This window comes from Amaranthus tricolor, chromosome 3 (genome assembly GCF_026212465.1).
Source record: "Amaranthus tricolor cultivar Red isolate AtriRed21 chromosome 3, ASM2621246v1, whole genome shotgun sequence".
Lineage (NCBI taxonomy): Eukaryota > Viridiplantae > Streptophyta > Magnoliopsida > Caryophyllales > Amaranthaceae > Amaranthus > Amaranthus tricolor.
Window position 1 is genome coordinate 26,265,079 of NC_080049.1, and position 22,900 is coordinate 26,287,978.

Sequence of the window (22,900 nt, forward strand, 5' to 3'; positions counted from 1 at the left end):
CAACACCAAGGGAATCTTTGATTATATTCATTCCGATCTTTGGGGGCCTTCTAGGAAGACCTCACTTGGTGGGTGCAACTACTTGCTTACTTTTATTGATGATTATTCAAGGAAGGTTTGGTGCCATTTCATCAGGCACAAAGATGATGTATTAGATGTCTTCGTTGATTGGAAGACCATGATTGAGAAGAAAACCGGGAAGAGCATCAAGACATTGAGAACGGAAAATGGTCTTGAGCTTGTTAATAAGAGGTTTCTTCAATATTACACCAAGGAGGGTATAGTGAGGCATAGAACATGTGTTGGAAGGCCTCAATAAAATGGTGTAGCCGAAAGGATGAACAAGACGTTGTTGGAAAGGGCTAGGAGTATGATTGCACAAGTTAAGTTGAGCAAGAGGTTTTGGGCCGAAGCCATTTCTACGGCATGCTACTTGGTGAATCGTTCTCCTCACACCGCATTGAATTTTAAGTCCCCACAGGAGGTATGGTATAATTCATCGGTTGATTATTCTAATCTTAGAGTATTTGGTTGTCCTGCCTATGTTCATGTGAGTGAGGGAAAACTTAAACCTAGAGCTAGAAAATGTATTTTTATGGGCTATGGTTTGGGTGTAAAGGGATATAGGGTGTGGTGTGAGAAGACCAAAAAGATCATTACTTCTAGGAATGTAGTTTTTTATGAGTGCATTAGTTACTCCTATTGTGGAGAACACTCTTACTAACAATGCAGGTACATCCGATAACACCCAAGAGGAGGTGTAGTTTTCCAATATTGATGAAACTGATGATGTTGCTCGACATGAAAAAGGAACCGTTTTGCCCACTCAAAGAGAAAAGAGGAGAATTATACCTTAAAAAAGGTACATAAAGGAGTGTGACTATGTGGCTTATGCCCTCATTTTTGCTAGTGAGGTGGAGAGCATGAATGATCCTTATTCTTACAAGGAGGCTATGGCCTCAAACGACTCAAGCAAGTGGCTAGTAGCTATGAAGCAAGAGATGGAGTCCCTTGCAAAGAACAAGACATGGGTTATCGTGAAAGCACCTAGAAACAAGAAAGTTGTGGGGTGTAAATGGGTTTTCAAGGAGAAAGAGGGATCAACTATCACAAGTACTCCGGTATACAAAGCAAGAGTTGTGGCAAAGGGGTTCACTCAAGTTGAAGGAATAGATTTTCATGAGGTTTTCTCACTGGTTGTGAAGCATTCTTCCATTAGGACCTTGTTAGCTATTGTAGCAATGGAGGGTCTTGAGTTACATCAATTGGATGTGAAGATTGCTTTCTTACATGGAGAGTCAGAGGAAGAGATCTTTATAAAGCAACCGAATGGTACAAGAAATTTGATTCCTCTATGCTTTCACATGATTTTACAAGGAGCTCCTATGATAGTTGTGTCTATCTTAAAAAGCTTGATAGTGGGTCTACTATATTTTTGATCATTTATGTTGATGACATGCTTGTAGCATGTAGAGATTTGTTTGAGGTGGAGAATTTGAAGGTATTACTTTCAAGTGAGTTCGACATGAAAGATCTTGGTGGAGCCAAGAAGATACTTGGAATGGAGGTATTGAGGGATAGGGCAAAAGACATCTTGTACCTTAGTCAAAGGAGGTACATTGAGAAGGTATTAAGAAGATTCTCCATGGGCGATGCAAAGAGTGTATCTACGCCTCTAGCTTCTCATTTCAAGCTATCCAAGAAGCTATGTCCTCAAACAAAAGAAGAACAACAACAAATGGATGAAATTCCTTACATTTGCGCAGTTGGTAGCGTTATGTATGCTATGGTTTGCTCTAGGCCCGATATTGCTTAAGCAGTTAGCATGGTGAGCCGATATATGTCAAATCTGAGTAAGGGTCACTGGGAAGCGCTAAAGTGGTTGTTAAGGTACTTGAAGGGAACCTCAAATGTTTGTCTCAAGTTTGGAAAAAATTCAAGCGGGTTGATTGGGTATTTTAAGAGTTCTTTCAAACCCTAGCCAAACACAAACCCTTTTCTTTCTCTTCTCCAAGTATAATACCTCTTTGTAAGAGTTCTTGAGAACTCCATTGTTTCTTCACATAATCAAGCAAGCTAACCACTACCGAGGACGTAGCCCACATTAGGGTGAACCTCGTAAATCTTGTGTCTTTGTTTTTGTTTTGTTTCTTATTGCTTCTCATTGCTTATTATTGAAGTGTTTGTTTCATTGCATTGAACACTCTTACCATTGGTCTTGGGTGATTCTTAGGGATAAAGATTGAAACTTTAGACCCTAGTGAGATTGTTTATCATATAGCATTGCAAGTAGTTAAGCCTTTAAATCTGTTGTTAGCTGTAATGAAATAGTTTTCACCAGTTTGAACAATATGAGTAGTGTTGGTTTGATAGATTTCACCTGAGCAGGAACATATTACAGGGACAATTACCTTGGTATTTGTAGCTTAGGCTACGGTTTTCGGGATGTTGTTGATGGCGGACATTAAAAGGGAAGCAATAGACAAGATGGTGTTGTAAGGGGGTCGAGTCCGGTAAATGAGAAACGATTAGCAAGTTTTGTTCGAACTGTTGCATTTGTAGCCAAGAACAGAGGTTGTGTTGTCATTTGATGGAAAGATATCATAAGCATAAGGCTGTTGGGATGTGATTAAGTAAGGGTTACAAATAATGGAAAGAAGAATGGTGTAAGATATTGAATGAAAAGCCATTTGAATAGCTTGTTAAGGATGATATGGTGAACTTTGAGCAAGATGGTTGATGATATGTCAATGATTTATATAGTTAGAAATTAGAGATAATGGCCTGTGAGTACAGTATCATATTAATGCAGATCATTCGCAACTGGTGGACCCGATAATTGTTAATAGCTAACAAATACAAATATTTAATCAAAACATATTTTAAGGAAGAATTTTATGTAAGATAATGGTGTAGTTGAATGAAAGTCAATGTTCAATAGCAGAAGGGATATTTGTAAAGATATCCTTGTGATGCAAGGAAAACTGTATCACAAAGAGATAAGGTTAACAAAGCAAGAATATATACTTTATGAATAATGAATTGTAGATGGAAACTAATACCCCCATATATAAATAAGAAACTTTGGAAACAAGAATTTGATTATCTAAATTAAATTACTAATAAATGACTTAGTATAATTAGTGATTGTTTTAATAAATCTAAAATAGCAAGTCCACAACATTTAGAAATTAAAATTCTTGGGTCCACCAACAGTGAGTTATTTGTATTATTATGATATTGTCCACTAAAGGTCATCTTCTTAAAAGGCATGATACTAATTTAAAGTTTGATCACTTATATGCACGTCAACCTTTTTTTATTTAATCCTCCAATATTATACTTTGGACGTAGGCTCAATAAGAATTCTATAATAATTGGCACAAACAATGTCAGTGCAAGTGCTAAGTCACCCACTGTTAGAGGTGATTTTATCACATCGTTGTTCATTAATTCCATGGCATACATTGTTATGATGATGAAACGCAAGAGGGAATGAGTGACATGAAGTTTGTGCTTCGAGGAAGGAAAAAAGAGGTTGCAACAAGGCCGCCTTGAGCAAGGAAACCTGCAATATCGGAAGAGTTTGATGTTGTGTGCTTGAACAAGCACATGCCGTAAGAGGCACTATTTTGGTTGCGAGGCTTGCATCATGTCATTTCTTTTTCTAGGGTTCTAAATTAGTAATAGAAGTATGTGGTGGCTAATTGTACATCGAGAGAAATGAGGTTAGAGGCTCTAGAGTGTCTCTTTTTAATTAGTATGAAATCTCTATTATAGGAGTGAACTTTGAGCTCAAGTTGAGTGAGTTTATTGGATGTGAGTGTTATTTCATTATTATATTATTGAATCTTTAATGATATATTTCCTCCTATTCACCCTATTAGTCCCATTTGACTGACATATTTGGCGATATTAAACATTTATCATTAATATCTCTAATTGTGTATAAATAAAGTTTATAAAAAGATGATATTAATGATCTTTGCATTGAAACGAGTCAAATAAGATCCCACTTAATTATATTATAACTTATAGATTAAGAATAAAATACATGTTAAGAATAATTGATAATAAACAGTGTCAAAAGTAAAATGGAATTAATAATAGCTTGAATTGGAAGGAGTATAATTTATTTGAGTGGGAGGTGTCCATGACATCGGCCATTTATATGAATGTGTGCTTTATTTGTTCGTCAAAGCATGCATCAATCATTTTGCTTGTGTGTATTATTCTTCTACATCTTTTCTCACCATTTCTCACCATTTGAGGTTAAATAAAGAATCCTTACCTTTGAAACAAAAGTTAAATCATACATTGTATATGGAGTATGCATGGTATATGATTCATCCAAAAGTCTGTGTTAGGGTAGCTCATGCGCGTATGATGATAATTCTTCTCTTATTAAAGTATTATTAAAGTATGGGGTCTGGCTAGTAAGACAGAATCACACAAGATTTTAATGAATATCAAAGCACATCAAATACAGACTTAATTATAGGCATATAATAACATTAACTCAATTGATAACTAATAAGTTGGTTTAGTTTCATGAACTAACAGTTCCAAAACCAAACCTCATTATCACAAGTTGTAACCTATAGGCTATATATGGTCCAACTCACATCACAGAACAATATATTCAAATAAAGCAATACATAAACATTTATAAATGCAAAAACATAGAAGTAATAATCCCAAGAAGCCAACAAGCTTAGAAAGCTGTCCATTATACTCCATAATAAGACATTATTAGACCTTCTTAACTGCAACCACATGTTCTCCTTTAAAAGCCTTTTCTTGTGCTTCAAAGTATGGGGATTCATTTATTTTCTTCTTTCCAAAGAAAAAGTAAAGAATGCCTCCAATAATCAAAGCCAAGCAACCTCCTAAGAGCACCCCAAAGCAGAAATAAAGCCATCTTTTGCTCAAAACATCAGTATTATTATGCATTGATAGTAATATGGATGCTATAGTAGGATCCTCAGCAGACATATTTTTAGGCAGGTTTTGGAAAGGAACAAGAAGGGCTGTGAAAGGCTGCTTTTGGGCTGTGATTATGTATGGTAAGAAGTAGAACATTGTAAAAAAAAACACCATTATCAGTTTAGAATAAGCCATTATCCACTTAGTTTGATAGTGAGTGAGTCTGTGATCAATGAGATGATGATAGTGAGATGGAAAATGAAAAATGGAATCATGCATATATATATATAAATATTTTGATTTGACTTCTGTTATGATCATCGATGTGAATTATTGTGATTGGTTATCCTAATGAGTAAGTTTAGTGATTCTTTACAGATAGTGAGAAATTTCTTGATGTTGGATTTTATTTGGAAACTTCATGGGAAGTTTCTTGCTTAAAAGAGCTATTTGCGTACTCCCACTTTTCCATTTATTATTTTTGTTCGTGCTACATAAATTGCTACAGTTTTTTTTTCACGTCTCATGCACACATTAATCTCACTTTTGATGCATAATGTATATTGATATTATCCTATTCAGAGACGTTAAAAATAGATCTGACGATTCGATATTTATGTGAAAATTAATATAACACAAAATTGAATTTTAAACCAATCTAGAACACTTAAATCCAAATTAATTTAAAATCCGAACGAACAGCTCTCTTACGGGAGAGGGAGTATATATGCCATGTAAATCCCCATTTTGCCTCATTTTAAATTTAATTATCCTTGTTTTGTATTATTTCTATTTTGTATTATTTTCTTTTAATTTATTTATCTTTTCTAAAAATTTCATTCATATATATTAAACTTTTTTTATTTTATTAACATAAATTATTTTCTCTATTTATATATTAACAATGCAAATATCCACCTTTTTATTAAAAAAAATATTAATTTTCTCTTTGCTAGTATCTTATCCACAAAGGAATAATTTTAATTCACAAACAAAAAAAGATTTTTAATTATGTTCGTATCTCACGTGATACCATAACATGTTACCTTTGGGTAAAAAGCTCAATAAAGACTAGCTAATGTTCTTTTGTAGAACGATAATTCCTTTTCAGATTTTTTTACGTTTAAATATTGCGTGGACATTGAGGAGGAGAAAGTTGGGTGTATGGATGGCAGGATGGGAGTTCAGGATCCTATAAGGGTTTAGACCCTATGGATTTAGGTTGAATTTGAGTCTATTTGGGTTTGGGTTTGGGTTTGGGTTTGGGCCCATTTATATCTTTTTAAAATTATATCTTAGCTATTATGTATATTTAATTGTTTGATTTGAAACTTTGTTATATTTTAGAATATTACGTGATTTGAAACTTTTTCGGTCAATGTAATTTGAATATCGTTGTATTTATACTTTGAAAATCGAAAAACTTGATGAATATTTATTTTTAATAACTTGAATGTTGGAAAGCTTCATTTATTTGGTCGACCAATTAGCATAAAGTATTTAAAGATCCTTGCTACTTAAAAATGTTTAAAAAACTTTTTACGAAGAAACGAAAATTGTATAATATATTTTTAAAAAAGTTTAAGAAAAAAACAAAATATTATTTTGGACCAAAATTCAGATCCTACACCCGCCGACCCTATTACAGGTCTGCATTTGGGTCTAAAATTTTCAGACCCTGTGGATCTAAGTCTGTGTCTGTGTCTAATAACTTAACCCTGTACCACCAATTATGCTCAATAGGCTAGTAATGGAAAAATTAAAAAAAACGGATGAATTAATATTTTTTTTAGAAAAGTGGAAGATGTATATAGATGAAATGAAAAGGTAAATTATATATGTGGATGAAAATTATAAAAAGAGGATGATTTATGATCAAAAACAAAAATAGGGTGAATTTGGTCGAACAAATTAAAATTAAAAATGGAAAAAATTTGGTGGGATAAGTAGTACTCCCTCCTATTCATAGAGAATGAGACATTTGGGTTTTGCACCAAAACCAAGGAGGGGTGGGGGGACCACTTAAAAGTGGGTGGAAAATTCTCTTTTTCCATAAAGAGCATTGATATATATGTGTTATTGTGTAGTAGTAAGGGTAAAAGGATAAAAAGAATGATAAAAATAAAAATGGTACATTTTTAGTGAATTGACCCAATAAAAAAATATTTCATTTTCTATGAATAGGAGGGAATATGAAACTATTACCTCCGTCCTTGAAAAACTAGCCTCAAGTACAAATAAGGTAAAAAAAAGAAGTGAATAGAATAGCAGACTAAAATATTTTAAGGGAAGTAATGCATAAATAAAAAAAATAAGTTAAATATATAAATAATAATTAAATAAGTAATAATAATTATAACCAAACCAAAATGAAAAATAAATGTAATAAGAAAGTGAGAATCGTGTCATTGAACATGACCGTCGTGGGTTCGCCCTCTTCCTTAATTAAAAGCGATGGACAATTATATTAGGTGTCTCATTGTTTGACCTCTATTTGTAGAGGTATAAGAATAACCATTAACAAAAAGTGTAAATTTATAGTTTTGCAATATTTAAAAAAAAATACTTTGACAATACATAGTACTATTTTACCACAATATTTTGTTTTAGTTATGACTATAATGTTTTTCATATATATCTAAGAGCCAAAATGAAAAAATTTAATTAACAAGAATATTGTACGTATTAATTGCTCTAATCATTTTCTAATGAACTCTCTTCTTTGATGAATCTCATTGTTATTTGTAATTTAATTTTTTTGGGGGGTTTTGGAGGTATAATTATTGAGGAGATGGAAGCTTTTAATTAAAAAAAAAATACCTAGTTTTTAGGTAAGTCTTAAAGATACCCAATGAGAAAAATGATCTATAAAGTTCAACTTTATGTTTGTAAGTTATAACACAATAAGTATGGCTAGGGATGATAATGGATCTCACTAAGATCAAATCATGCATAATTTGACTTCGTTTCTATTGATAAGAGTTCAACTTTTTCACCTTGGATTTTATGTCTTTTAAGTTGGCTTTGCCTCGAACTCTCGGACCTCCGATAGCTCCAACAGAGTCGGATCAAAAATCATTTTCGAAAAACCAAATATGTTAACAAGAACATAAACTAGAAATAATGATAGTTTTAAATTAGGCTATGAGTATGACATCAAAAAATAGATAAAACTGTCATCATAATCTTTCAACCAGCCCTTTGGGCGCAAATATACAACTAAAATAACGATCAGAGGCCGTTGGTTGGAATCTGCAACCAACCTGCAACTTGTTGCAATCAGAGTCATGACTGTATAATCAGATACGGTCCAGATTCATACTTCTTTTCCTTCGATTTAAATTATATTATTTTTCTCGGATTGAATTAGATCAGGGTTGATTCGAACTACATTACTAGCCTTATGTATTTCCAACGGTGATGGAAAGAGAAAAGTACAACTTTAACTAAAATAGTACTCAAGGAAACTCATTTGATAGGAGCTTAATAGATAAATGCGATTGGTTGGGAGCAATGCAAGGACAGGTGACCTCGTGGGAAGAATATTCTGATACACACATGATCGAGGACACCGAGTGCCAGAATGGGGTTATGTGGGATGGTCTAAAATATTATTTAATAAACTTTTTTCAGGTGGTCTCCAATTGTTTTAAAATATTATTTTTCTAAATTAATCTCTAGAAAAGATTTGCGGCTATGTTGTGACTATTTAGGTGGTCGCATATCAATGACCATTATTTTGGTTGCACTCAGTCATTAATTTCAACTATTTTAATTTTCCACAAAATGTTGGTGTTTGATTGCAATTTAAAATTGGGTTTATAACAAAAGCAATCTTGCGATCGCTCCAATACCATTCGTGGTTGTTGCCGAATGGTCGCTATATATAACCTATGGCATAGCCACCATCCAGTGGTCACAAGTATTTGTAGTGACATAATCAATTAGTTTAAGTAGATAATATATATGTTTTAAAGAATATTTACATAAAAATTAAAGGAGATGAAAACTAATCTATGTGGTATTTAACATGTTAATTGGGATCAACAATCAACGTATTGCATTTTAATTATTAAACAGTTTTACATATATATGTAACAACAGAGCATTACGAATTGCAATCATAAAATAACACATAAAATAACACATAGATAGTATAAAAAACATGCAGGTAGTGTATACTTAACCTGCCCCCTTACACAATCAAAGAAAAACAACACATAAAAATAGTAAATAGCTAACAAGCTAGCTACCCATCTAAACTCCATTATCATTAAATTTCTTGGGTGCGACCACATTTTGGCCATTAAAACTCTCAGGAAGCTGCTTCACAAACCCCTTTTTTGGTGCATCAATGTAGTAATCTGAGGGTATTACAGGATTCAATTTACTCCTTCCAAATATGAAATAAAGAATGGCGCCTATCACAACAATAATAAAAGCACCAATAAACAAACCAAAGAAGAAATAAATGAGTCCTTTGGTGCCAACTTCAGTATTATGCAATGATAATACTGCGGCCAATTGAGACCCATTAATTGGTGGGTTTTGTAAGGGAACAATGAGGCTTACGAAAGGGTGCTGATCTTGGGCTGTCACAATGTAAGGGAAGAAGTAGAACATTGTGAAAAATAGGGCTAGAATATTGATGTTTGTAGAAGACATTTTGGGATGTTATACAGTTTGTTTTTGATGTAGAGTAGGATTGTGAGAGTGAGATGAGTGGAGAACCATAGCATGATGATGTATATATAGCAGAAGACATTTTGGGATAACACTATTGAGTTTCAAGAAATTATTGGATTGACCACGTACAGACACCAAGAAATTTCTTGAAAAGCTATAATTGTGATTGGATTATTTTACGTAGGAAACTTACAGGAAGTTGCTTACTTGAAAGCGACGTACACTTGTTTTAAGAATGAAATCGGTAGTTAATTTTATTTACGGGTGTTCATTCACGTCATTAATGAGATTTTAGGTTATTTGTTTCGTATTAGTTTGAAATCGGATTTTGTGTCTATATTGTATAAAAACATATATATTTATTCGTAAATCATCATTTTTGAAGTCGTACGTGTCAAATCGGGTCTGGTTACAAAGTCGGGTAAATTTCGAATTATTGGTCTGTTTTGAACCCCTCTGATTTTTTTCTACTATTTTCATTAGAAATGTTGATTCAGACCATTGAAGCGTTTATAGGTTAGGTTTTTCAAATTTGTATTAAATCAGGGTTAATTTTACGTGTAGACTTTACATCATTATAAATTTTTGTTTGAAGTCGGATCAAAGTTAAATTCGGCTATATATATAAGGTTCGGTGATGTTAGATTGGGTTTGATTTGAACATTTGATCTATTTTCATCCGAATCTATTTAAGTCTATTGTCCAGCACGATCAAGGAATGTAACGATTCGTCTTCCACACCCCTAGCAACAAAAGGCGTGGAAAGCCAAATCAAGGGAAGTAAATGGAAAAGATGGTAGAATACACCAATGAGTTTCAAATTGTGTTGACTTAAAATTTAATTAATGAACTTGCCTATTCACTTCCTTAATGCATAAATTATCGAAATCTTAAACTTATTAGCTGAATTGATAAAGAAACAATGGAAATCCCAACAGATCAGAGAGGATAGAAAGAAATTAGTTAAGACTATTCTTATGGTTTTAGGGAATGCTTTTGCCTTAAAACACTAAATATTTTCAATTATAATATTAAGCCAAAAATTAGTTAATAACTTTATGTTCTTAAAACACTAAATATTTTCAATTATAATATTAAGAAAAAGATGAAAAACCCTCCCTATTAGCTTACCCTCATCATATTAAATTTTTTCCTTTTAATTATTTTCTTAAGACTCTCCTTATAACAGTAGGAAATGAAACTTCCTAGAAATAAATAAAAGTTTTTTTAATTTTTAAATAGGTATGTACATTAATTATTCTTAAATTTTTACAATCCAAATGACCGGATTTACCAATTTAATGTAGGATTTGATTTTTAAATTATTAGATTGTTGCAAATGACACTATTTTCACAACAGAAGTTTTGTCCTCAAAATTTAATAAAACTCCTTATAAAAACATTTTTGAAACATGCTGCTAGCATGCAAACATTCTTGACTATGCTGCTAGACATATACTCTTCTTTGTAGAATTGTGGACTTTAATTATTCCTCAAACAATCAAGAAAAATCTACTTAGACTTGATAACTTTATTAGCTAGTAACTTGCGTGTGATAAATTTGCCGACTTTGGTGATTTTTTAACTTGTTAGGGTACGATAAATCTATTGATATTAAGGAATTTTTAATTCGTAAAATATTTTTTTATTAAACTTAATTTTAATCGCTACTTTATGCTTAACAATGCACTATAACGCATAAAAATCATGTCGGAATGCACGCAATATTAACGCAGTCTACACTCCTTAAAAATAAAGTTATAAGCTATGAAATTAATTGCATTTTATCATCATTTCATGTAGTAGTTAGTAATTAATAATTATACGAATTGCATTACAATAAATTTAATTTTTTGTGATTTTTAATTTAGTGACATTAAAAAAATATTACTGATTTATATTTTTAATTAGTGTAATAATTGTTGACTTTTATTTTATATTCCACTATAAAATGATTTATGGACACTTTATTTGGCCTTTAGTGATTTTATGTGGAATGTCATTAGATCCTATGTTGCGAAAAAATTTTGTATAATTCCTTTATTATGCTGTTAAAGGATCTAATAAATATCACTAAATCTACTATATAATATACTATTAAAAATTTAAGGTAGTGAGATTTAAATTAAATGTCACTAAAACTTATCGTAATTATACTAATAAATTCCGAAGTGTTTTGTAGTACATACTGTCTTATACTCCCTTTTAACCCAAATCTCCCTTTCAAATAACAACATATCAAATAGTTTTTCTTAACTCCTTCATTCTAAATCCTTCTTCGTAGATAAACTCCAAGACCCAAGTTATAGTCATTGATCAGCTAAAGTCATCTTCATTGAACACTAGTACAGAAACACCAAAACATTTTTTTTATTTATTATAGGGTCAACTAAAGGTCGAAAAGGACTACGTTAATTATTAAATTCAATCTCAAAACTTGCATGATAAATATGATATTTGCTCCAACTTAGACAAGACTTAATTCTGATCTATATATATCATTAAACATTAATAAGTGACTCATAATAATATAATGTTGCATAATAACATTATCTAGCTTATTATTATTCAATACTTGTTATACACATACCAGGCCAATTACAAAGCAACATGAATTTTAACCATGGAATATAACACTTAGGCAATGGAAATTGAAAACAAGTACAATTAACACGCTAGCCATTTAGACACCGGCCATTATCATATCTTCTCCGAAACGACATGTTCGCCATGAAAACTCTCAGGAAGCTTCTTCACAAAGGCCTTCTCTTGTGCTTCAATGAAGTATTCTGAGGGTATTAACACATTTAGTTTACTCCTTCCAAATATGTAGTAAAGAATGGCGCCAATCACAACAATAACAGAAACGCCAATAACCAAACCAAAGCAAAAATAGAGCCATCTATTACTACCAACCTCTGAATTTTGTAATGGAACGATGAGGATTGGGAAAGAGTGATGATCTTGGGCTGTGATTATGTAAGGGAAGATGTAGAACATTGTGAAAACTAAGGGTAGAATATTGATGTTTGTAGAGGACATTTTTAGATATTAAACAATTAACAATTTATTATTTGATGTAGAGTGAGATGATACGTATATATGAGCTATATATATAGTAAGCTAGCTTCAGATGTTGATATGTTATAATGGATAGAAATTATTGGATTTACCAGAGACAATGAGAAATTTCCTGATAAGCTATACTTGTGGTTGGATTTTATATATGTTGGAAACTTAGGGGAACTTGCTAGCTTGAAAACAACAGTACTAATTGATGGTAATTATATATTATTTCATTGCTATGGTAATAAAAGTTTGATCACAAAAAAATTTTGTGTTCACAAGTTTTCATTACTATATATGCCCATTTAGTTAACAGTACTTATTGGTGGTAAGGGACATGATTGATAGTAGAAATTTTCATGATAATTACATTTCATTCTCGGTTTCATAAAAAAGTGTTGTTGTTCACAATTTTCTATTACCACATACGGTCCATTTGGTAAACAGTAGGGTATTAATTGGTGAGAATGTATATGATTGGTTTCATTCAAAATTCCACGTGTATACAAGTAGATGTGATGATATAGTGTGTTGGGATATATATATATAGGCTAATTATACTTAGGGTTAGGGTTTAATGAACGTTACGTTAAGGATTGAACAATTGCAAAGCAATGACATTATGACAAGATGGTGAACAAGCTAAGTAAAGTTCGGGATAAACTTAGTCATTCAGGCAGGTAGCATGGGCATTATTTGATGGTAAACGATAACACAAATTTTCTGGTAGCACCTAGCACGTAGAGATATTCAAAGTTGATCTGATGACTGATATTTACCCTACCTTGTAATCAAATTAGATTTAGCCCGACTTTAAAAGTGATTTACACTTTTTCTAAAAATAGCTTAGGCACAAGATTTGATTTTGAACGACTAAAAGTACCTTAATCGAAATCGGCCCAATAACGAACAAGTACCACTTATTGATTTTTTTTTTTACTAGTAGACAATGGAAAAATTAAGAACACACAATGTAATAAGCTAAGTACCTTGGATACCTTTCCCTCAACAATTTGTTTATTTTATTATGATCTAACAATATAATAATAAAATAACCCTCCCTCTCTCAAGATAAAGATCTCACAATCAATGGAGATCACCCTCAATACTAATGCAAAAGAAAGAAAGCTCTCTTGGTATATTCACCCTATCCTCTCTCTATGTATTAGCCCTTACTATTTGTGTTTGTGTGTTGTGTATGATCATGAAGTTATAAGCCATTTATTTAGAGAGTGTACAACATTCTAGAGTCAACACTTAACTAGCAATAATACAGCAAAAATCAAAGATATAACTGTCATTCATTACCGCCATCAAGAGAATGAAACTGAAAACTAACCGTTTAGAGTTCCTAAACTAATTGCTTGAACGAGCAACCCATGTGCTCAAATGAGGGTCCAGATCAAAAGATTACTGATTGCTGCACACTGTGCTGCTCGAACGAGCAACTTCTTCTACTCCTCTCTGCTGGTGTTTCCTTGTTGCCTTGTTTGAGCAACCTTTTCACATGTCTTGCTTCATTCAAGGCATGGTCCAACACATTTGTAGAACCTCTTCATACTTGGAACAAAGCCTCCCTTGCTTGTCTAATGCATCTTATTTGACCTACACGATCACCTCATGTAGTGATCCAAACCTCAATTCATCATAACTCAATAGGTCCGCATCTTCCTTCTCCATAGCACAGGACATATCATGATTGTTTTTATGATTGAAGCTAAGTCTTCTCTATGATTAGAAGATTTGGTACTTGCTTCAACTGAAAATTTATATTTGTATCTCATAGAAAGTTATTATAATGAGAAATAAACTAAAATCAGGGTTTGTCATAGTATATAATATATCTTGAAAACTCAACCATCAACTTAAGCTTTTGGTAGAGTTGGTTCCTTGACATGGTATTCGAGCCTAAGGTTCGATTAAAAAATAAATGGTAATAAGTTCGAAAAGAATGGCGTTCCTCCCCTTATTAATAACTCCCACGTGCAAACTTAATGGGAGTTCGCATGTGAGAGTGGGTGTTGGGATTGTTTGTCCACAGGAATAGATTAAATATGGAGTGCACACTTTATAACTCATTGGAGCGCTTCCTCCCATTGCCATATGGTTTTGGGATGGTATCGCCTTAGCTTATTGAGTGTGAACACCTGGTGTTTCCCCCAGATAATATGTTGATATTCACAATAAATCCAGCCTCAACTTGACATGGTATCAGAAGCTAACATGACAAGAGGTCACGAGTTCGAATCTCAACCATCACTTATTTAAAGTGGAATATTTAACGATAGGTATGAGGAGGGCTTGTGTTGCATTGACAATTCTAGCTCAAAGGATTTTCATGTTAGAGGGCGCATTAGAGTACATAACATATCCTAAAACCGCAATATATCAGCTTAAACTTTTGATTGAGTTGATTCTTTAACGCCGTTAAATAAAAAAACACCATTTGCAAGACACTAAGAGGGTAATAAGAAAAGTTTGGAGGAGAAAATAATCTCAACATAAAACCTGCTCTCCCATTTCTTTTTTGTAAATCAATTTTTAACTAAATAAACGATATAAATATTTATTTCTCATCAATATTGTCAAATATATATAAGACTATATGAGTACATAGTCTTGACCAAAGGGTCCACTTAACTCTAAGAGATAATGGTGTTGAATCATCTCAGATTGAGAAATCTAGAGTATGACTTCTAAATTGTTTGAACTCAAATCAAAAATTTAAAAAGCAAAAAATTAATTTTGATTTAACTGTTGATTGAAGATGATATAATTCCATGATAATGATTGAAACTAAAGATGAGATAAAGGTTGAAGATGAGGATAAAAAAATTATGTAATAACGCATGTCAAAATATTATATTCAGATATTTTCAGCCAATTTATACCATTTGACATAGAAATACGTTTTCTTATGCATTTTATTGCAAAAAAAAAAAAAAACATTATGGTGACTACTTTTTATTTAAAAAGTTAGGTAATTTCTAGCATTCTATGTTGTGGTTAGTGATGGCCACGGTTCGGGTTGGGTCGGTTCCGGTTCCATTTGGAACCTGATTCGAACGTTCCCGTTTCCGTTTCGGTTCCGGGCGGTTCCAAACGGTACTTTAGCGGTTCATGAGGCGGTTCCAACTCGCGGGTCGGACCATCAGTTCCATTTTTATTTTTCCTTTAAATATAGTATAAAAATACTATAATAATGCAGACGTATCTTTGATGATTACTTGATTATTAGCAAAATTCATTGCTTGTCATCGTTATTAAAATATTTACTAAAAAGAATGAAAAAAATAAATTAATAAGAAACGAATCAACGATAAAGATGATTAATAAAAAAAGAGGGAGAAAATGGACTTGAACCTAGTACCTAAAGGAATACTAAGCTGCCTACGTATTCCGAAGAAATCAAAGCCCACATAGTTCTTTGTCATACCTTTTATTTGTATTGTTGAATGTTGATTGATCGTTGTCCGAGTGATCTTATTCGTCTTCGTCATCATGATCTAGTTGGTTAGATGCTTCCGCTGACTCTCCTCCTGACGATGATGCAGATGTATCCATCGTCATCGCCTTGATCATCATCGTTCTTTAGTCCTTGTATTCAAAGCTCCGCTTGATCCCAATCTTTATTGCAAACACATATTTGAATACTATGTGGAGCAAGACGAGATCTCTTTTCGTCTAAAACTCTTCTACCTGCACCAAAAGCAGACTCCGACGCAATCGTAGAAGCAAGAATTGCAAAGATATCCTTTGCAATTCTTGATAATATGGAAAATTTTATAGATTTTTCTTTTCACCATTCTAAAATATTATAGCTACCTTGGTCAATTTCAAAGTGATGTTTAAGATAATTATCTAATTCTAAATATGAAGTGGAGGGTGAAGAAATAATCCTACAAAACTATCATCTTGGCTTATTATGTTAGCTATTACGGAATTATAATAAGAGGGACGTGCCAAGACGCTAGCACGCCTAGACGTATCGCGACTTGGGTTATATACACTAGCATAGTAATCATAAAGTTTTGCTAAAAGTTTTTTACAAGTTCCAACATAATTATGTACATCACTAGGTGGGCGATCTAATGATTGGTAGTAAAATCCAATTACTTTAGTAAGGACTTCTGTCTTAAAACATGGGTCTAAAATTGTCGCAATTCCATAAATAAAAGGAAAATCAGTAAAATATGTCTTCCACTTATCCATCATATCTGCAAGAATCGGCTTTAAATATGGGTTAGTATCATCATGCGAATGTTTAAGAAGATGATAAAAAATAGTAATACACTCACTTATTACTAAGTGGACGTTTGGTTCGTAAACATATGAAAAAATCTTAGTTGCGTGGTCATACGCTTCTAATATTTTATGTACACCTATAACTAGTTCCCATGTGTCATCGCTCATATAGCTATCTGTACAATCACTATAAAGTTGTGTTATAACTGGACGATAAGCAATCGCTTTTCTTAATAAATCGTTGGTTGAGCCCCAACGTGTAGGAGTATCTAATGACCAATACCTTTTTTTAGTTGATAATGGTCACATAATTGCTTATATCTTCTCTTTATCTGTCCAATTCTAAGCCACTTCACTATGTCTCTAATGAGATTTAATAAATCACTTAATTGTTTTATACCTGCTTGGCAAGATAAGTTTACTATATGAGCACAACAACGTATGTGTAATAATCTACCCCAAGGATAAAACTAAATGCAGGTTCATTATACAAAAGTTCGATGCATTTAATGTTGGCAGGTGCATTATCGGTAGAACAACAAAATATCTTATCTAATAAGTTCCATTCTTTACAGATTTCTATTAATCTGTATTTTATGTTTTCACCCGTATGTCTTTTAAGCATTGCCTCAAAAGCAATTATTCTTTTTTGAATAATCCAATTTTGATCTATCCAATGTGCTGTTACACACATATAAGCTTCTAAATGTGGGGAAGCAGACCAAATATCAGTTGTTATGCTAACCCTACCATTAAAAGATTTAAACATTTCTACTAATTCATAGCGCATTAATTCATATAATTTAATTGTGCGTCGTTTAAGAGTGTTCCTAGGGATTGCTCTATATTGTGGTTGAAAAGTTTTTCTAGTGTAATGCTCGTATGCCCTACTTTCACCATGGTTAAATGGCAATTCATCACAAATTACATATTTAGAAAATTCATCAATCATATCATTACGATTATATTTAAAAGGCATACATGTGCTGGGAATGTCCCACTATCAGCTTCCACTTGTGGTCCCGCTACCGCTTGCTGCATGAGTTTCTTTTGTGATTCCATGCTTCTTTGCCAAATGTTTGTTAAAAGATCCCGTATCACCACCTAGGCATGGCCACGGTCCGGGTTGGTCCGGTTCCGTTCCGGTTCCATCCGGTTCCGGTTCCACCCGGTTCCGGTTCCATTTGGAACCTGTCGCGAACGGTTCCGGTTCCGGGCGGTTCCAAACGGTTCCTTAGCGGTTCATGAGGCGGTTCCGGCGGTTCCAACTCACGGGACGGGCGGGTCGGACCATCGGTTCCATTTTAATTTTTTCTTTAAATTTTTGTATAATAAAAAAATACTATAATATCGCGGACGTACCTTTGATGATTACTTGATTATTAGCGAAATTCATTGCATGTCAAGTTGTCATCGTTATTGAAATATTTACTAAAATGAATGGAAAAAAATTAATTAATAAGAAACGAATCAATGATAATGTCGATAAAGATGATTAATAAAAAAAGAGGGAGAAAATGGACTTGAACCTAGTACCCAAATGAATACTAAGCTGCCTACGTATCCCGAAGGAATCAAAGCCCACGTAGTTCTTTGTCATACCTTTTATTTATAGTTGTTGAGTGTTGATTCATCGTTGTCGCTTGTCGGATTGATCCTATTCGTCTTCGTCATCATCATGTGGTTGACATTGATTAGATGCTTCCGCTGACTCTCCTCCTGACGATGATGAAGTTGTATCCATCATCATCCATGGATCATCATCGTCGTCTTGATCATCATCGTTCCTTAGTCCTTGTGTTCGTATCTCCGCTTGGTCCCAATCTTTCTTGCAAACACATATTTGAATACTATGTGGAGCAAGACGAGATCGCTTTTCGTCCAAAACTCTTCTACCTGCACTAAAAGCAGACTCCGACGCAATAGTTGACGCGGGAATTGCAAGGACATCCTTTGCAATTCTCGATAAAATGGGAAATTTAACAGATTTTTCTTTCCACCACTCCAAAATATTATAGACACTTGGGTCTATTTCAAAGTGGTGTTTTAGATAACTATCTAGTTCTAAAAATGTGGTCGAGGAAGAAGAAGATCCTACAAAACTATCATCTTGCGTCATTATGTTAGCAATTACTGAATTATAGAAAGAGGGACGAGCCGAAACGCTAGCACGCCTAGACATATCGCGTTTCGGGTTATATACACTAGCGTAAAATTCATACAGTTCAGCTAAATATTTTTTACATGTTCCGACATAATAAGCTACATCGGAAGACGGGCGATCTAACGCTTGATAATAAAATCCTATTACTTTGGTTAGGACCTCGGTTTTAAAACGTGGGTCCAAAATGGTTGCGATTCCATAAATGTAAGGAAAATCGGTAAAATATGATTTCCATTTTTCCATCATTTCAGCAAGAATCGGCCTTAATTGTGGGTTAGTATCTTCTTGTGTATGTTTAAGCAGGTGATAAAAAATAGTAATACATTCACTTATTACTAAGTGAACGTTCGGTTCATAAACATAAGAAAAAATCTTAGTCGCGTGGTCATACGCTTCTAATATGTTATGTACACCTATTGCTAATTCCCAAGTTTCATCAGCTATGAAACTATCTGTACACTCACTATATAGTTGTGTTATTACTGGGCGATAAGCAATCGCCTTTCTTAATAAATCGTTCGTTGACCCCCAACGTGTAGGAGTATCTAATGACCAATACACTTTTTTAAGTTGGTATTGGTCACATAATTGTTTATATCTTCTTTTAATCTTTCCGATCCTAAGCCATTTTACTATATCCCTAATTGGTTCTAATAATTCACTTAATTGTTTTATACCTACTTGACAAGATAAGTTAACTATGTGCGCACAACAACGTATGTGTAATAAGCTACCCCCAAGGATTAAACTAAAGGCGGGTTCGTTAAATAAAAGTTCTATACATTTTATGTTTGCGGTTGCATTATCTGTTGAACAACAAAATATTTTATCTAATAAGTTCCATTCCCTACATATCTCTATTAATCTATATTTTATGTTTTCGCCGGTGTGTCTTTCTGGCATAGTCTCAAAAGCAATTATTCTTTTTTGAATAATCCAATTTCGATCTATCCAGTGTGCTGTTACACACATATAAGATTCTAAATGTGGGGGAGCAGACCATATGTCAGTTGTTATGCTAACCCTACCATTAAACGATTTAAACATTTCAACTAGGTCATAGCGCATTGATTCGTATAATTTAATTGTTCGTCTTTTAAGAGTGTTCCTAGGGATTGCTCTAAATTGTGGTTGCAATTGTTGTCTAGTGAGACGCTCATATGCCCTACTTTCACCGTGGTTAAAAGGCAATTCATCGCAAATTACATACCTAGAAAATTCATCAATCATGTCATTACGATTATATCTAAAAGGCATACCTGTGTTGGGAATGTCCCATTGTGTCTGTCGGCTTCCACTTGTGGTCCCGCTGCCGCTTGATGCATGAGTTTCTTTTGTGATTCCATGCTTCTTTGCCAAATGTTTGTTAAAAGATCCCGTTCCACCACCTAACACGTATTCACAAAACACAATAAATAAATGTTTATAAAATATGAATATATAATGTATGAATGTATTATGTATGTATAAAAAACTTAAAAAGTATTTACCTCTGGCGAAATTGTATGAAACTAAGGGCTTTACTCCTTGACTTTCACAAATTTGACAAGTGCATAGGAACATATCTGGATTCTCGGTTGGTTCTTTTGTGAAATACGACCACACATGTGAAACAGCTCTACCACTAGGAGGTGGCATTGCCGGAAAAGGTTGTCTTACTGGTTCATCTTCATCTAAATAAATAATTTAAAATTATAAAACTATATTTAAATAAATAAATAATTTAAAGTTTAATTAATTTGAAGAATAAAATTATAAAACTAACCGATGGTTTGGAAATTGACTCGTTTACCACGAGCTTGTCTTTGTTGTTGTTGTTCTCCTTGTTCTTCATGTGATCTTGTTGATGACTGTCGAGATATATTTATCCCAATTGGGGTCGTTGGTTCCTCTTCTTGTTCTTCTTCTTCATCAATTTGTATTTCTCTTTCCATTTCTTCTGCATAATTATGTAACTCCGGGTCGTACCCTTCCGGATAATTATGTTCATAATTATAATTACTAATGGAGGGTGTTGTTGATACCGACGGAGTAGAAGTGGCCTTTCTTTTGGACGAACTGGAACCTCCCAATGATTTTGCCACTTTAGTAACTTTTTTTGTGGCTTTTTTCAAAAATGAAGACATGATTGATAATATTGAAGTAATAATAGAAATATAGAATTAAGAAATAAATAAGTAATTAATTATGTAACTAACTAAATTAAGAAATAATTAAAAGACTAATTATTTAATTAAGAGAATAATTGCGTAATTAAAGAATTAAGTAGAGAGAGTAAGTAGAGAGAGTAGGAGAAGAGATGAGTTGTGAATGAAAATGATTGAAATTGATAATTATTTATAGGGGAAATTCCAACGGCTAGAAAACGGTAATAAAACGGCTAGTTTGACCGGTTCCGGTTCCATGGAACCGTTGAGCCGGTTCACCCGGACCGGTCCCGGTTCCGGTTCCGGTTCCGGGTCCATGGAACCGTTGAGCCGGTTCAACCGGACCGGTTCCGGTTCCGGTTCTCTGGAACCGCTAGACCGGTTCTCCCGGACCGGTTCCGGTTCCAATTCGCGGTTTTTTTTCCCGGTTCACAACGATTTTTTCCGGCGGTTTCACGGTTCCGGCAACTTTTTTTCCGGCGGTTTCACGGTTTCGCGGTTCGGGGCGGTTCGGAACCTGTCGCAAACGGTTCCGGTTCCGGATCCGGTTCCAAGCGGTTCGGGACCGGTTCGGTTCCGGGTAACCCGCCCCGTGGCCATGCCTATCACCACCTAACACGTATTCACAAAACACAATAAATGAATTTTTAATACATTCTTGATTTATAAAATATGAATATATAATGTATGTATAAAAAACACAAAAAGTATTTACCTCTTGTGAAATTGTATGAAACTAAAGGCTTTACTCCTTGACTTTTTCAAAAATTTGACAAGTGCATAAGAAAACATCTGGATTGTCGGTTGGTTCTTTTGTAAAATACGACCACACATGTGAAACAGCTCTACCACTAAGAGATGGCATTGCCGGAAAACGTTGTCTTACTGGTTCATCTTCATCTAAATTTAAATATAAAGACATACTCAAATACCACAATATATAAATAAATAACAATTTAAAATTTAATCAATTTGAAGAATAAAATTATAAAACTAACCGATAGTTTGGAAATTGACTCGTTTACCACGAGCTTGTCTTTGTTGTTGTTGTTGTAGTTGTTCTTCATGTGATCTTGTTGATGACTGTCGAGATCTATGTATCCCAATAGGGGTCGTTGGTTCTTCTTCTTGTTCTTCTTAGCTTCTTCATCAATTTGTATTTCTTTTTCCATTTCTTCTGCATAATTGTATAATTCTTGGTCATACCCTTCTGGATAATTTGGTTCATAATTATAATTACTAATCGAAGGTGTTGTTGATAGAACCTCTCAATGATTTTGCCACTTTAGTAACTTTTTAAGAGGCTTTTTTCAAAAAAGAAGACATGATAATATTGAAATAATAATAGAATTAAGAAATAAATAAATAATTAATAAACTAATTATGTAATTAACTAAATTAAGAAATAATTAAAAGACTAATTATATAATTAAGAGAATAATTGCGTAATTAAGTAATTAAGTAGAGAGAGTAGAAGAAGAGATGAGTTGTGAATGAAAATGATTGAAAGTGACGTGTATTTATTAAAATTGCAACGGCTAGGTAACGGCTATTTTCCAGTTCCGGTTTCATGGAACTGCTGGGCCGGTTTACCCGGACCGGTTCCGGTTCCATGGAACCGTTGGGCCGGTTCACCCGGACTGGTTCCGGTTCCATGGAACCGTTG

At 33.5% G+C, this 22,900-nt stretch overlaps 1 long non-coding RNA gene across 1 annotated transcript; it reads right to left on the reverse strand.

Moving 5' to 3' along the window:
• Positions 1-17,713: 17,713 nt before the first annotated feature.
• On the reverse strand, positions 17,714-22,411 carry LOC130808772 (uncharacterized). The gene is made up of 3 exons (XR_009040736.1): positions 22,233-22,411; positions 21,950-22,134; positions 17,714-18,027 (listed from the first exon to the last, which is right to left on the reverse strand). It is a non-coding gene; the product is annotated as an uncharacterized LOC130808772 (long non-coding RNA).
• Positions 22,412-22,900: the final 489 nt, after the last annotated feature.